Raw genomic sequence first — 17,437 nt, 5'->3', positions numbered from 1 at the left:
GTTTTCAGTTAATTGAATAACATATGCACTCATTTCCTCACTTATTAAAATCTTTATTAGTAATGACTCTGCACCCAGGCACTCCAGTATACGTTTGTGGGAAACTGAGGGCTATAATAAAATCTTCGTCTTCCAAGGTGCTCAACAGACTGGTGCGGAAGACCAAATTTGACATCTCACAGATAAGCATTATGACAGGAAATGGATTTAGCACTGCATCAAAGAGACATAGAGGAGGAAGGAACACACCTCGTTATCTGCAGAGGTTGTGGATGGTATCTGGGAAGACAGAGTCCTGTCCTTAACTGGAAGACATGGGATCTAGTCTGTCTAAACTAAACTTCAAGCAGTTTACTCACGGAAGGCTCAGTTTCTCTATCTCTACCTAAGGGAAATAGCAATAATTGTTATAATCATTTGTGTTTTGGGTCGTACATAACCCAAACATTCTCTACTTAGGTTAAACACAAGAGTGATGTACTGAAAAGATAGGAGATGGCTGTTGATCTCAGGAGAGGGAGGCGGACCCCATTTTATCTTCCACAAATTTCATCTTTGGGGTCTCCCCAGAGAGAAAGGACGTTGGGATGCCTGGCAGGCAGAAATAATAAATTTTCACTCTACTTGCCTTCCTCACTGGGTTGTCATCAAGACGAAGTCAGAATGGATGAGGAAGAGCTTGTAAACTGTAGAAGCACATTGGTTTTAATGACAGTGTGACCTCGCGCTGGCATGAAGAGAGCAAATATCATGAAGACTGGCCATGCCGCCAGTGCTCTTGCTCATTTTCGTAGATATTCATGGTTGTAAGAGTAACGTAAGGAAAATTTTTACTTTGTAAAGGGGTCTTTACATGCAGTAATGTTTTTTGCTCCATTACAGAGTTTGCAAAGTGAATGATGTACATTTTGCTAAAGGTTACTATTTAATTTGATTTGGAGAATTTCAAATGCGTCAAATCCTTATGTGTAACAGCCAAATTCTGAGCCAAACAGAAATCACTAGCTGCTTCTAGAAGTTAATGAACTATTATATTTCAGCACTTCTAAGGGTTAGCAAAATTCTCAGTACACTGTTCTGCTTTCTATGGAATCTCAATATATACCTATCTAATAAATATAATATAAAACTAGTAAATAACCCTCATATATCTCAACAAAGGATATAATTTTAAGTAATATTTTGGGATCCTTAATGCCTTTAAATATACATAGTACTAAAAAAAATGGATCACACTTTAGTGTTTCTTACTCGTGTTTTAAGTTATAAATTTCCATGTAGGAGGCTGGTATGATGGTTCATGCCTGTAATTCCAGTGACTGCAGAGGCTGAGGCAGGAGTATTGCAAGTTTGAGGCCAGTCTCAAAAATTTAGTGAGACCCTGTTCAAAATTCAAAAAAATAAAAGGGTGGGGGACTGGGAATGTAGCTCAGTGCCATAGCACCCCTGGGCTCAATCCACAGTGTCAAAAAAAAAAAAAAAAAAAAGGCAAAAAATTTCCCAAAGCACATAATTTTTTATTGATTAGAAATAAATGCATATCACAAAATAAAATACATATTAAATTACAGGTCTTGCTTAATTTTATTAAGTAATTATACCTACTGACATCATGTGATTATAAATTTATAAAGTAATAGTCTTTTTCCACAATTTGATTCATGAAACTAACAGATTAATTTTTGTATGTCAAATGGTATGGATCATTAGGTCAGACATTATGATTATCTTCATTGGCAAAAATAGCAGTTTAAAGTGGTACAAAAACAATCCATGCAGTTATTACACTGGGAAATACATTTCACGGAGAATAATCTATTACACCAAAGCAAGACTTTTATCCTATTACATACAGAACACTTACAGGAACAGCAGAATAATCAGCCAACCTGACAGGAGCTAAGCCACTGAAATGATTCTTGAAGTGTATACAACTTCATATACGGGGATAAAAAGTGCCTTTTAAGAATCATATCAGTATGTTTTGGAAAAAAAATAAACACCAAACTGGTTTAAAATATAATTTGGAAATATTGTTGCACTAAGAATAAAGTGACTCTATGCATAGTGTCAGGATTCAGTGAATCTAAAAATCTCAAAACAAGCTAAAAACAAACCAACCAACCCAACATATACGATGTGATGGTGAACAGCACAGATCTTGGTGAAATAAAACTGTGTTTGAATTCCCTCATCTAATCTTTGTATCCCTTAATCTCGCTTCCTCTTAATATCCTTCAATCAATTTTGCTAAATAAAACAGGAGCCCAGGTTGTAAAATGACAACAGTAACAAAAGCAACTATAAACTGGGCCTGGTGGCAAAAGTCTGCAGTGCCAGCACTCAGAAGACTGAGGCAGGAGGATCACTTGAGTCCAGAAGTTTGAGACCAGCTTGGACAACATAGTGAGGCCCCACCTTGTAAATACTTTTTAAAAGCGACTATGACTACTTTTAATATTATTCCCAGCAGCACCACCACAATGTACTGAGCTGGATGCTATAGTGGGCATTTTACATATGCACTCTTGTACCAAATGTGGATTAGAATTCCTCTTATGCCACAGTGCTGTTATAAAGGTTAATGATAATTAAAGGATAAATGGCATTGACTGGATCAGAGCAGATGCTCAAGATATGGTGGCTACTTTTGCTGTTTATTCATCACCAAACAGAATGAAGTCATTCTGCCTCTGCAGTTAAGAAGATATGGACCCCAAGAAATTAAACTTCCTCAATACTATACATGAAGCAAGTGGAAAATCTATACCTGTTTGGATGTGTGTGTGACACATTTGCATCCGGCCCCGAACTCATGCTAAAGGACTTCATTTAAATCTACAATCAATGAGCACAAGTTTAATGGTTTCAAAAGGGAAAGGCAATCTTGTTGCCAAAGCATATTGCAGGAGCATTTCAGGTGATTTTTGTCCTTTCTGTCTTCCAAAAATAAGCATGTGCGCACTTTGGGAAGGAGGTAGGAAGAAGTAAGTTTTTCTAGACCTTCACTGAATATAAAGAATGACCTACACATCAGCAGTTTAATTTGACTTTAATATCAAATTCCACTAACTTATGATGATCTCCAAATGATACATAAAATTATCCACTTATTTCTGTCATATTGGGATTATCTGTCAGCTTACATAGCCTTATTTTTAATCAATGACTGGAAAATTAAAGTGACAATTATTTGAGGAGTCCAATTTATTCTTTAGGTAAGCACTTATGCATGAATACTTTTTTTCATAAAGATGTGGATATGAAAGAGTGTAACGGGGTGAATGCACTTACTTCTAACATAAAAGTGGAAAAGGTTTTATAAATTTGAATTAAAAAAACAGTTCATAAAATGTCAATAATTCATTTTATAAAAATGAAAATATTTAATAAGTATCCATTTACACTGGGTAATCATATACTCATTCATTGCAAAGGGAGAGGAACTAAAACAGATGGCACTGTTATATACTCGATCCATCTAAAGTAGTCCTTGTAAAATCTAACCCTTACTTCTCTTTTAGGAAGACCCATCCCCAGCCCATCAGGAGATGAAAGCAACATTCTAATAACTTCTTCATGTACTGTACTTGAAAACCATCAAGGAAAGAGGAAGAAAACCTAATTTCCTCCTTCCTCACTCTGTAACTTTCCCTACATCTGGCAAAATGAACTTTCTACAAGCTGGATATGGTGATACATGCCTGTAATCCCAGCAACTCAGAAGGCAGAGGCAGGAGGATCAAAAGTTCAAAGTCAGCCTCAACAATTTAAGTGAGACCCTAATCAACTTAGCAATGCTATCTCCACATAAAAAAAAATATATGTGAAAGGCAGTGCTGGGGTGTGGCTCAGTGGTTAAGTACCCCAGAGTTCCATCCCCAGTCCCCCTAAAAACCAACAACAACAAACAAACAACTTTCCACAGAAGTCTTAGTCCTAGAGAATTTTTAAACCATATTTTTGTCTTCCAAAGTGTATTCACATTGATTTTAATGATGAGGCTCATGGTGAAAAAGGAATAGGAAACCATTTCCAGGACTTTTAAACTGTCCCTTTTTTGAACCCTCAGGTTTTGTTGAACAGTAACAGATACCAAAAGAGTATTTTCTGAGATGCATCATATTCTTTAGGCTTTTAAATTCTGATATTATGACAAAGAGTAGGAAAGACACTACAAAATAATTTTAGGAATAAGGAAATGTAAAAATACTAGTAGAAAACTGAACACCTTGAAATGGATTCAGTAGAGGAGAGATGTAATGCCTGTGGGAACATCAGGGACATGCACACACCATACTCATCCCAGAATCTGCAGAGCTTGAGGACAGATCCTCACCAGGGGAACAATGTGTGCGAAAATTTAAGTGACTGAGAATCTTACCATAAGTGGAGCAAACAGTTTGATATTTGGTCTCCCTAACGGCACCTGCAAAATTTGACTCTGACATTAAACAAAGAAGGCAGAGCTTTCCATCCCATCATAACTAATTTTATTAGAAAACCTGCCAGATCATAAATAAAATTCATTTGAATCCACACCAGAGATTTAGAATTATAGTAGTATAAATGGATGCAAAATGAGAGGATCCTAATTTCATACTTAAAAGGCATGTTTAATATTTAAATGAGAGGTAGTAATAGTTGAAACCAGCACCAAACTTCACGTCTAACTCTTGTCAGACGTGGCAAGAATTAGTCAGATGGCTACATTTAGTAAACTAGAAATTCTGTAAGTACCAGAGTAAATATAACCCAGAAAATATTCTACTTTTCTAAAATTGCATTCCCTCACAGAAAATAAGATACAAATTCTCACTTTAGAATGCTTTTGTCAACTGATTTTTGAAGTTATTTTAGTAAGCAGTTCTGATGCTTAAATTTGAGTCTGGGGGAAAAAATAAAACCCAACATGTCATTTCCTCATCATGTCATGTATAGTTAGTAGCTTGAAACCAAGATGTAGAAACTCCCTAACCTCAAAAGATAAGGTCTTATTCTCTAGTGGTGAAAAGCATTAATCTTGCATGAGCCAGAAATAGTGAAAACATCAAAATAATATTTTGTGACTGATATTTATATGAAACAATATACAACTGAACTTTCAAAATTTCTTGTTAACTATAACTTTCAAAATGTGCACAATTATACAAAAGTGTATAGGTCACTCTATAATCACCTAAGTAACTCATTTTCTTATAAATAATGAATTAAAATCTGTTTAAAAATGACTGAGAAAATTGAGTAAATGGTAAAATATGTTAATAATTTTAGGTGACATTTTTGTCAATGATATTTCTCTTGCTAGATTGCTTTGCTACACTGAATATGTGTAAAATATTAAGCATCTAACATGTTCATTTCTTAGTGAAACTTTTTCATCCTGCTTCCTGATCATACATTTTGTCACTTTATCCTAACTTAAAAAATTCACTTTTAACTTTATTATCAAGATCTAGTTTAGAAGGTTAAACATGAATGAATGTTTCAAGTAAAAAAATTATAAGTGTGGACTTGAATGCAGAGTAATGGGACTTTATGATTAGTCATAACTCAGAGATGGAGGAATTGCTGACTTGTGGCAAAAGAATAAAAGCTGAAATTCATATTCCTATCCTTCTCCTTTCTGGGTCACCTCAGTAACACATTCTCACATGAGGTTCCATGGTGTTCAGTACCCAGTGCCTCACACTCTCCTCTTGTTAGTCTACTTTCACATCTCATGCTTCTAATAATTCCAGTTTTATTCTTTCATATATTATATGTGTACCATTTCCAATTTCCTTAGGGTCTTGCCAAGTTACTGGGTTACCATTGACAAGCTAATTTGAACTAAGGTGTAAATGACTACAAATGGCTTAGTAGGTCATACATAATGTTTGTATTTTAACAGGATTTTAGACCATAATCCAAAATGTTAATCATAAAATTTGGAAAGTAACTAGTCAATTTGGAATACATTTTTCAAGAGTCTCTGATGCTCTTCAAATCACAGTGGAGGTGTCATCCTGGCTAGCCAGGGCACCTAGTAGAGTAGATATGAATACTGTACTTTCTCAGGGAACCCAGACAAAATGTCCATGCACATGTTTTTGGAAAATGGTATTGAAAAAAATTAATTTATTATTCCAGTTAGTGTAAGTCTGCCTTTTTGAGTGGACTTGGTATTTGTTACTAACGTAATTGTTAATTGTTTAAAATCTTTAAGTGTCTAGTGAGCAGATGATTAAAAGAAAGTCTCTTCATGGCTGAATAAATAAGAAAGTAGAAGTGAAATTTCAATGAATTTATAAATTGGCCTTTGCACAAAGCTTAGCAGATTCTTGTGATAGTCATCTTAATTAAATTTACTTCTTCAAAAATTGATGAAGGAAACTGAATCTTCCAAGGACAATATTATGTTTCTCACACAACATTTATGGCTTGTCATATAACTTCCTTCCCCCAAACGTATTATGAACTATGATACTAAAAAAATTACTGCAATATTAGGAGACCTCTAAGACTTTCTTTTGTCACTGCTATACAGGTATAATACCCAGGGAAATTTTTTATTAATCTTAATTTGATTGTTGGTTAACGACTAAAGAAATTTGCCAAATGTCAGCTCTCTAATCCTCAGTTACTAATAAAGGTTTGAAAAAGAAAACAATTAAAAAGAACTTTATTTCTACTTGGAGAATTTGTTTGCTAGATTTTCCCAAATCTGGTATAGTGGAAAAAGCTCCATACATAGAGGATTTGGAATCCTATTGCTGAGGTTACCCACTAATCTCCCAAAAGACTTCAGGTTAGATATTAAATTCCTATGAACCTTGTTTTTCTCATTTGTGAAATTGCAGAATAGGATCAGATATCTAAAGTACTTCTTATTCCCAAATTCTGTAATGAAAAATTTTGAAGAACATAATGGCACCAGGAATGATGTCTGTATTCCCAGCTACTTCGGCATCTGAGGCAGGAGATCATGAATTTGAGGCCAGCTTGGACAAGTTTAACAATTCAAGTAAATAAAATAGAGTAAAGTAAAGTAAAGTAAAGTAAAGTAAAGCAAAGTAAAGTAAAGTAAAAAGGACTGGGGATGTTGCTCAGAAGAATGTTCCTAGATTCAATCCCCAAAACTAACTGACAAATTAATCAAAAAAAAAAAAAAAAAGTAATGGCAACAGATTATAATTCTTTGTCATCATATTAGAAAGTCCTGGATTGGCAATGAATAGAGAATAACAGTAAATTGAAGGCAGTAATTTCAATTACTTGAGAAACTGGATTCATTTTATTTCTTGATGTAAATGTGAAGAACATTCATTCTTCTGTGTCTTTATGCTCCTTTGCATGTACTCTTCTGGAAAAGTGGTTGTAGTTTCAGACTTTCTATTTTTTTCCAAGTCTTTCATTTATATCTATTTCCGTTGGTGAATTAGTTCTAAGCATGTCTCTCATAGGATGTGAACTATGGTTACTTTGTGGAAGGCTGTATATGAGGTATTTCAACTTTATATTTTAGTTCATGTGGTACTTTAAAATGTCCTGGTTTTTATTTTAGAGTCAACGTTTTCACTGTGATTACCTTGTAATCTGTGAGACACTTAGAAACACAAGTCCTATGTGGTTAGGTGATGGGTAAAGTTAGTAGCAATTTAGAGGTAGGAAGAGCTAATTCTAAGCCAGAAAAACAACAAACAACCCAGAAAGTGAAGAAAACAAGGGGTTTGGATTTCTAACCAAAGGATTTGTCAGCATGAAGCTAGCAAGTCTTAAATAATCCAGATTTCCCCACTCTGAATCCCCTTTATTAACCTTTGAAAACCATCCTCATGATACTGTGTCAGAACTGTTGGTACTTTATGCCTTAGATTCTAGAAACCAACCATTAGTTCTTTAATCACATTTTATTGTGGTGTGCTCCTCTTGTTCCTCAAATTTTCACACTGTAGCTTTGCCTTTTATATTATCCTTTTCATTCTGTAGTAAGTTAGGAAACTCAAGAATAAAAATTTATGATAGAAAATTTGTTGAATTGATGAGAGAAAAGTAAAGGAAGATATATGTGCAACCCCCCACAAAAAAAGAAAAAAAATGAAATGAGATTTAAAAATGAAGGGGAGGATGAGAGGAGGGCACTCCATTTCCAGACTGATGACCAGTGTGGTCTGGGTGTTTCCTACTTCTGACAGTGGGAACCAGGTGGAGTCAGGGAAGGAACAGTTACCTGGGCTCTAATGTCTAAACCAAGCTTAGAAAAGTAAGTGAAGTGAAGCATAAGCCTAGGGGATACAGGAGGGAAAAACATTCCACCTGAGGGAGCAAATCTGCAATCCTTAAATCTGGAGGAATGTGTTCCTTGGAAGAACTAAAAGGAGAATATGAGGCTGGAGTCAGAACATGGGGAGTATCGAGGTTTGGGATAATATGTTCACTACTAGGCTTTGCTAAAAATATGGGTCAGTTTCCCCCGCCCCCAAAATCAATCAAACAACAAAACCAACAACAACAAACAAGTGCAGGTTTTTAAAAGTATGCAGATTTGTTTTTAAAATAGCTTGCCAGAATGTAGAATGGATTGGAAGCAATAAAAGGAAAGTCCTGAGGTCAGAGAGGGGTCTGCTGTAGGGGTGTAATGATGGTGACTTAGACTAGTGGAAGGTGATGGTTATGGGGTTCACAATAGTACTCAGATGTCAAGGGAGAAAAAAAATCCTGGATAATGTTTAGGTAGGGACTTAGATTAGCCCCTTGCATTTGAAGAACTATAAGATTTTCATGATGACCGCCTCTTTCTCTTGGGAATAAGATCATTCTCTTAAGTATTCTCCTAATACTCATGATTTCTTTAATAAAAGATGCTGTGGTTTAGCATACCCAGGTTACAGGATGGGCATTTTCCACCCTTGAAACATTAGGTATACCTATCAATCTTAATTTCCAAAAGAATTACTCTTGAAAAAAGTCTTCACAGACATTTAGGCACCAATCGGTGGCTCTATGACAGTTTATTTTTATTCCTTCTTATAGTCCTTCCATTTTATTGAAACTATTTGTTTAATGTCTGCACAGCTCTAAATTTTAGCTTCTCAAAAGAAGCCACTTATCATGTAGCTCTGTTTTCCCAGGCTCTAGAACAACATTGGCACATGGACAGTGCCATTCTTATCTCCTGGGCTGTACCAAAAATAGTCTGTGGAGTGCATTTGATCCACAAGCTACAGATTATCACCTTCTGATCTATGTAGTAACCAATTGCCACACAAAATTTTGCAGTCGTAGCTGTCCATTCATTAACTGAGCACTAAAATATGCCCAGCAAATAACCAATATAGATAAAGCTATTGTCTTCAAGGAACTGAGTGCAGAAGAGAAAAGACATTAAAAATTAATCAGAAGAACGAGTAGGATAAATAAAGGACATGACCAGAGTGCTTTAAGAGAATAAAAAGAGAGAATCACTTTACACAGTGTGGGTAAGAAAGGCCTATCTGAAGAGATGTTACTTAAATTAAGATGAAAAAGATGAAAATGTACCTACTGTATGAAAAGCCAGAAGAAGTTTACAGGCCAAAGAATAGAAATCATGATGTCCCTGGGAAAGGAAACTGTTGGAATAAACAGGGACTGATGAAAGTCTCATGACTGAAGCATTGTGACTAAGGAGGAGATGGTAGGATCTGACCCCCGAAGCAGATCATGCAGTCTAGTCAGCCAGACAAAGAAATTTGGGAGAAGTTTTAGACAGGGGAGTAACATTATTTTACTGAAGGTTTTCAAAAATTATTCATTTGTGTTGCTCTGTAGAAAATAGATTGGAGGGGTCCAAGAGAGCAGGAGGATGATTTGGAGACTGGATAAGAAGTGTGACTGTGTGTGTGTGTGTGTGTGTGTGTGTGTGTGTGAGAGAGAGAGAGAGAGAGAGAGAGAGAGAGAGAGAGAGAGAGAGAGGTGAGAGGTGTGTGTGTGTGTGTGTGTGTGTGTGTGTGTGAGAGAGAGAGAGAGAGAGAGAGAGAGAGAGAGGTGAGAGGTGTGTGTGTGTGTGTGTGTGTGTGAGAGAGAGAGAGAGAGAGAGAGAGATATTAGTTAATAATAAGCAAACATTTGATATTATTAAAACTGAAAGACTGATAGCAAAAGCCTTGGGAAAACAAAATGATTTCCCAAGACCAAACTGATAATCCCATTACTGCAAAATTTTGACAAAACATTCGACTAGAGAATATGAGAAATTTTTTGTAGTTTAAAAAAAAACGAGATGTGATCTAGATATAGAACAAAATCTTGAGGAAGAGGACAGGAAGCATCATTCAAAGCGATCCAGCAGCTAAATAGGAATGTTCTTTACATAAACATGGAGAGGAAAAGGAACTTTGAGCAGGCATGTAGACCTCATAAATGAATAAGGTTTGATGGTTTACTTCATCACAGTGAACAATTAGTCAACCCAGCTCAGCAATGGCATCACTAGAGGCATCTATCTAATACCATGACACTATTAGCAGATCTGTCTAAATTGATATTGAAAGGACAATTAAAATTGGCACTCAAGTTACAACCACTACTCAGTGTGGTAGACTGAAATGTACTAAACATCATTTTCTAAAAAGGTATACTGTTAACATTGGGGACATAAACGCTAATTAGAGTAATGACTTCATTCAGCAATTTCCTTTTATGAGGCCATTTGGATCATGCTCTCTCCTCCATATAAAAGGGCAAATCTTTATTAATTTAGATGATTACCTCACAGCAATGAATAGTAAATGAAAACACAAGTCTGACCCACTATTTCCTTCCCATTACTTCAGGTCACTATTACAGTGATGTAAAGATGAGAAGAGTTAAATTTTTTCTTCCACAGTATTTTCCATGTTTCCACTAATTTACCCCAATAATCTTCCTAGACTCAGAAAAGAAAGTTCATGCCATATTTGGAAGTTTTACAAAAAAAAATGTATTGATTAAGTATATCAACCATAAACTGTTTAGTTCATAGTTTCATCTGAAAATACTGGGAATCCATTACCACCAACTAAGGTAGATGGTTATCGATGCAAGTTTTATGTTAGTCACTTGAAACATGGCTTAGGAAAAGAAAGAAAAGAACCAAAAGTAAATCCTTACACCAATGTAAGGATTTCATGACATGAACAATGAACAGCCTAAGTGTGATTATGAATTTCCAGACTCAATCTGTGTTTTGGGCTACAGGCAGCATTCTGAGGCAGCATGTTGAAATTCATGAATTACAAATCTTTCAACAAGGGCCTTTAATGGCTCCAGGGACTGGAAATGGAATATGGAACTTTTGACCTATAGGTTATTGGCTCCGATCTGGCCTAAACTGGTAGTGACTAAAAAAGTTATTACCCATAGACAGTTGTTCATCAACTGCTACAAAATGAATCAGTGACTTCAGAGTAATTTCCCAGACATGTCTGTGTCAGGAGCTCATGATTATCTTGTGCCCTCAGGTGGATAATTTTAGATATGAGGCGAGACACTGACTGAAGGCAGATGCCCCATCACCTTCTGGCCTCTATAAATGGTCTTTTTAGATGAGCAGTCAAAAGTTTCTGGGCAACTGGCAAGAGTGTTACCCCATTGTCATATTAAGGGGGAGGATACATTTATATCTACTATCATCTCTCCATCTATCTGTGTTTATGTTTAAATAAGACATAATGGAACTTAATGGGGAATTCTTTTTTTTTTCCATTAGAGCATCCAAATTATACATAGTAATTGGGTTCATTTTGACAAAAACATACCCGCAAGGAATTTGATTTCAAGCTCCATCCCTTGCCTTTTCTTCCCTTCCTTCTTCCCCCTGTTCTCCCTCCTCTACCTATTAAACTTTTTTTCTTCTTTATACATAAAAGTGAAATTCCCTTTGGTATTTTTATATAGGAATATAACATGATTTTGTTAAATACTTACTGGGGAATTCTTGGAAAATATTTTTGTAAAACAGTCTCTTACTACTCAAAGTGTGATCTGCAGACCAGTGGAATCAGCATCAATTGGCAGATTTTTAGAATTGCAATTTCTCAAACTCACTGCAGATATATTGAATCAGAAAATGCATCTTCAGATAATTCAGAAGCACAACCAAGTTTGGGAAGAGCAATGTGTCTGAGGATGCATTGTACACTGTTCACTGTATAAGAAGTGAACCAAATAAGTATGTTGATAACAAAAATAAAGATTTGAACACTGGTTTTCATAGTCTAGTATATTAGCTGTTCATAATACTTATATTTCCACTTATAAAATTCCCCATTTATTTAACCTTGTTAGAATTCAGCTACTAGAGAAAAGGAATCAAACTCAGTATTCCTTTTTAATCTACTCTATGTTTTATCAATTGAATAAGAAAACTTGAAATTATGTCTTCACCACCTTATGCTAAATTAGGTCATTCCAAATAATCCTATTCTCATGCAACACTGATTTAAACAGATTGTGTTTACCTGAGAGACCTCAAGAACTATCATGATGCCCTGGATCATTAACCAGCAGTAAATTGCTAAACTACTATTTAATGGCATCGATGGTTGAGTACATGGTAAGAGTATTTTGTTCACTCTGGTAAACATGTTACAGACACAAAATTAAATGCTTAGGCCAATTTTCAAAATGGGTTTGTGTAGAGCATAGTGATACTTAATACATGACATTAAATTTAATCAACATGAGACAAACTGGAATGTCCCTAAAATTTGGATTATTTATTTGAATGAGTAGTTACTGTTAGTACCTCCCAAAGGAAAATATAAAAAGCACAAATTTTGTGATGTTAATAAATTGTTGAACCTGAAGTTCAGTTGCTCCTAGGATACAAGGCTTACCCTCTAAAAAGAATTCAAAAAAATTCAACAATGTATTGACTATTTTCTCCAATATCTTACTGCCTTATTCAATTATTTAAAATAAAGATGTTCATAAGTTTGAATACCCAAGGTTTCTATAGAGGCTCTCAAGTTAGCTAGATGTTTCAGCTTGGGAATGTTTTCTAAATTATCTGAGCCCCTATTTCAATATTTTTAAAGGAAAATAGTAATACTGTTTTAGTCAATTTTTTCATGACTGAACAAAAGACCTGAAAAGAATAATTTAGAGGAGGAAAAGTTTATTTTGGCTCATGGTTTCAGAGGTTCAATCCATGGTCAGCTGACTCCATAGCTCTGAACATGAAGTCAGGGAAAATATCATAATGGAAGGGTGAGCAACTCAGCTTATGGCTATTAGGGACCAGAGAAAGAACTATTCTCACCAGTGACAAAATATAAACCCCCAAATCACACCTCCTGGGAACAATGTCTTCTAGTCACACCCTACCTGCTTATGATTACCATTAATCTGTATAAAAGGATTAATCCACTGATAAGGTTATATAATTCTCATAATGTAATCATTTTACTTCTGAACATTCTTGCATCTATTCAAACATGATCTTTGGGGAACACCTCATATCAAAACCATAACATTCTACCCCTAAACCCCCAAGAACTCATGCCAACCTCACAATGCAAAATACAGTTAGTTCATTTCCAAGAGTACCCATGATCTTAATAGTTCCAGAATTACCCAAAAGTTCAAGTCCAAAATCTGAGACTCAAGGTAAACTAATGGATGTTTTCCCCTGTAAAGATCAAAAATAACATATATCGCAGTATAAAATGGCACAGAGTAAACAATTCCATTCCACAAGGGAGAAAAAGGGGCATAAAAAAGTGAAGGATAGAACCAAGGCAAGACTAAAATCCAACTGGGAAAACAAGTTCCGTAGCCACATGTCCAGCATTCAGGTGACCTGGCATCATGTTCTCTCCAAAGGGCTTGTGTAGCTCTGCCCCTATGACTTTTTTATTTTTAGCCCACATCATCTCACTTGTGGCTTGTTTTTGCTTGATTCTGGCAGCTTTCGTTGGCATGTGTTCCATGTTACTGGCATCTCTTAATCCTGGGGGTCTTCACTTTCTTAGGTGCAGCCCAATATGATTCCAACCCTGGTATACTTTGCCTGACCTTCCAGGCCTTTCTTTGAAAGTTTGGTGGAAGCCTCCATGAACCCCTAAATACAGCATCTTACATTCCTGCAGAACCCAATTCCTTGTGGTTGACATCATGTGGTTGACCTTCTGAGACCATGGTTGTATTAGCCTCTGAGTACCTGGGTGGCTGAGCATGGTGAAACAAATTCTTAGAAGCCTCTGTGCAAACAGGGTGCCCCTATGGTCTCTTCTTAAAAAGAATTTAATACTTTTACACTCTTGAGCCTGAGATGGGTGTAGTCTTGCCAATTGCTGAGATGCCCTCAAGCCATCTTTCCTATTTCTTTTTGCAAAGTACTTAGCATCTCTTTAATAACTGTAATGTCTGTAACAACCAAAAATTCCTCAGTCACAGTTTGACTCACACTTTTCTGGCCAAACTTTTTCTATATTTTTTCAAATATTTCTGCTGTGCTTTATGCTCCTGATTATCACAGCAAACTTGGCTAAAAGTCACCAACAACATCCAGGTCATTGCCTAAATGCTGTTCTGCCTTGAAATTTCCTCTTTAGGACATCACCTTTAAATTCAGTTTCACAAAAAGTCTGAGGACACAAGCAATATATAGACAACTTCTTTCCCAATACATAACATGAATGCCTTTAATACAATTTACAATGGAGTCCTCCTTCTCTGAAATCTCATAAACACAGTCTTTACTGTCTGCAGCCCTATCTTCATTCTGGTCTTCTGGCTCCCACCAGAGTCACCCATTAAGTTCTGCTTACAACATTCTAAAGCTTTTCCAGCTTGAATCTCTAAAATGTTCAAAATTCCTCCTCTTGCAAATGAGCTTCAAAGGCTTCTGAATCATATGGTCAGGTTAGTCAAAATAATCACCCTAACTTCTCAGTATCAATTTCTGTTTCAGTTAGCTTTTTCATGACTGCAACCAAAAGATCTGACAAGAATTATTTAGAGGACTAAAAGTTTATTTTGGCTCATGAGCCCAAGTTTATGTGAGCTCTGAGACCAAAGTGAGGTAGAATATCATGGCAGAAGGGCATGGCAGAGGAAAGCAACTCAGTTCACGGCAACCAGGGAACAGAGACAGAGCTCCTCTCACTAGGGACAAAATGTAAACCTGAAAGTCATGCCACCAGTGATCTACTTCCTCCAGTCATATCCTATCTGCCTACAGTTATTGCACAGTTAATCCATATCAGTGAATGAATCCACTAATTAGGTTATAAGTCTCATAACTTAATTTCATCTTTGAACATTCTTGCATTTTCGCACACATGAACTTTTGGGCACAGTTCCTATCTAAACAATATTAAAGACCAACTTTATAAAACTGTTTAGAACACTTAATGAGATGGATTTCAACAAGATTTTGGCACATAATAAATGCTTCATGGATGTTTGCTATTATGCTACTTATAGTACCTCCAATATTACTACTGACTACTATTACTACTTGAGTACAATATTTATTTTGAGATCATTAGGCTATGTACCACGTTTTAAAATAATTTATCATGTAAGATCCACTCCTACATACTTCACCAGGTAACATTAAAACATAATACTCCAAATTAAAGAAAAAACTTAAAGATATACAAGCCTGTAGATATAATTGTCTTTCCTATTAATTCTAAGATTCTAAATTATAGCTTAATCTAATCTTGGCCTTTCTTTAGGCCTTGCAAAATTAGGCATTTGATTGTGTTGATTAGGATGTTGGCAACAGCTATTGGCCCCTACACCCCTTTCCCTTAGCAGAAAGGAAATGATTCTTCTATCATAGGAGTTATATGGCTGGATCTGCCTTCTACTGAGAAGCAATACAACCAGGAACTATTAATATAACCTGTGGATTCAGGCAAGTATGGATCTGCATGCTGCTCCACAGTAGCTATGTTGTTCTGAGCATGTTGTAACATCTAAAGAACGAGGATAACAATGGCACTTTCTATGTAGAGTTGTTGTGAACATGTTAGAGGGAACGTTGTGTGCTTTTGCAGAGCAGTCAACATTATGCATTGGACATGGTTAAGTAATAAATTGTTTTTATTATTGCCTAGACAAGAAACATTAAAAAGAGCAGAGTCTCCTCCCAGAAAACAATGCTCACTTAATTGTATTTTCAGTAGAGGACAACTTTCAATGACCTGACTTTATAAAGGAATGAGCCAGCCTGACTTAATTTTTGTTCACTTCTAGGGTGAGTTCTCTGGAGAATTTAGTTTAATATAGTACCTTTAACTTGCTCTACATCGTAGTAACCTACTGACTTCAAGCTCATTGATTTTGATTCCAGAGTTAGAAAGTGCCTTGACCAACCATTTAGTCCACAGTTCCATTTGGGCTATTATAGTTATGCCTGCCTTCCCAGTGTCCATATGGTCTGTTTCTAACACTTCAAATGCTGGAAAGTTTACTGTGTAATTAAGAAACCCATTCCATTTCTGAAAAGCTCTTGATTATAAGAAACTTACTCCTTCTGTTGATTGTTCCCTGTTACATAAAACTGATGATACTTTTGGCTTTTGGAACAAAACAGGATACATCTAAAGGCTATTCCATCTGATGAAGAATATTTTAAGATTCCTGTCATGTCTTTATGCTTAAATGTAGTGTTGAAAAGTACTGAATACAATATTGGAGACACCATTTTACTAGCACAGAAAATACTGAGGCTATTATTTCTTCCTTAATCATTATATTACCTAATTATTAAGTAAAACTTAAACATCTAACTTTGATCAGGTATAAAGAGTTCTTTTTTGGTCGAACTTGTAAGATGAGATTCCTAAGAAAAAAAAGATGGCTCTCAAAATTTATGTGCCCTTTTACCATCTATGGGTCTTTTAAAATTCCATGCACTCAAGGAAAAGGTTTCTTTTCTCATTTTCTATAAATACACTGCTAATATATTTAAACTACTTTTATTAACATCATGTGCTACAAAACTAGGCTTCCTCTTAGAGGTTCAGTTTTGATAAGAATTATAAGCAAAAATTCATGGACTTTGAGAAAGAGAGAAGCTGGTAGATGAAAGCTGCCCTGCAATTATTAGGTGGGTAGGAGCTGGCCTGGTTCTCACAGCTGGGCACTAGTGTTCTCCAGGGGTACATCAGTTTCACAGAAGATCAACTTCAGACAAGGCCATTTGGGGACTGTGCTGGATCAGGAAAAAAACAAGACTACCATTTCCATCACTGTGACAAAAGACCTAAGGAAATCAATTTATAAGGAGGAAATATTTACCTTGGCTTATGGTTTCAGAGCTTTCACTTCTTTGCCAGATGGCCTAATGCCTTCGGACCTTTAGTGAAGAAGAATACCATGGCAGGGAGAAGATGAGGGTGCAAAGCTGCTTCCTTTATGGTAGCTGAGATGCTAAAGGGAAGAGGAAGGGGCCAGGGTCCAACATCACCTTCAATGA

General features: G+C 35.9%; 1 protein-coding gene across 9 annotated transcripts in view; it reads right to left on the bottom strand.

Annotated features, from left to right (window-relative positions):
- Positions 1 to 17,437, bottom strand: part of Magi2 (membrane associated guanylate kinase, WW and PDZ domain containing 2) — a 1,289,418-nt gene that overhangs the window by 456,613 nt on the left and 815,368 nt on the right. The window lies entirely within an intron of this gene.

The sequence above is a fragment of the Sciurus carolinensis genome, chromosome 8 (assembly GCF_902686445.1).
Source record: "Sciurus carolinensis chromosome 8, mSciCar1.2, whole genome shotgun sequence".
Taxonomy (NCBI): domain Eukaryota; kingdom Metazoa; phylum Chordata; class Mammalia; order Rodentia; family Sciuridae; genus Sciurus; species Sciurus carolinensis.
The sequence above is the reverse complement of the archived record's forward strand: the minus strand, read 5'-3'. Positions and strand labels throughout refer to the sequence as shown.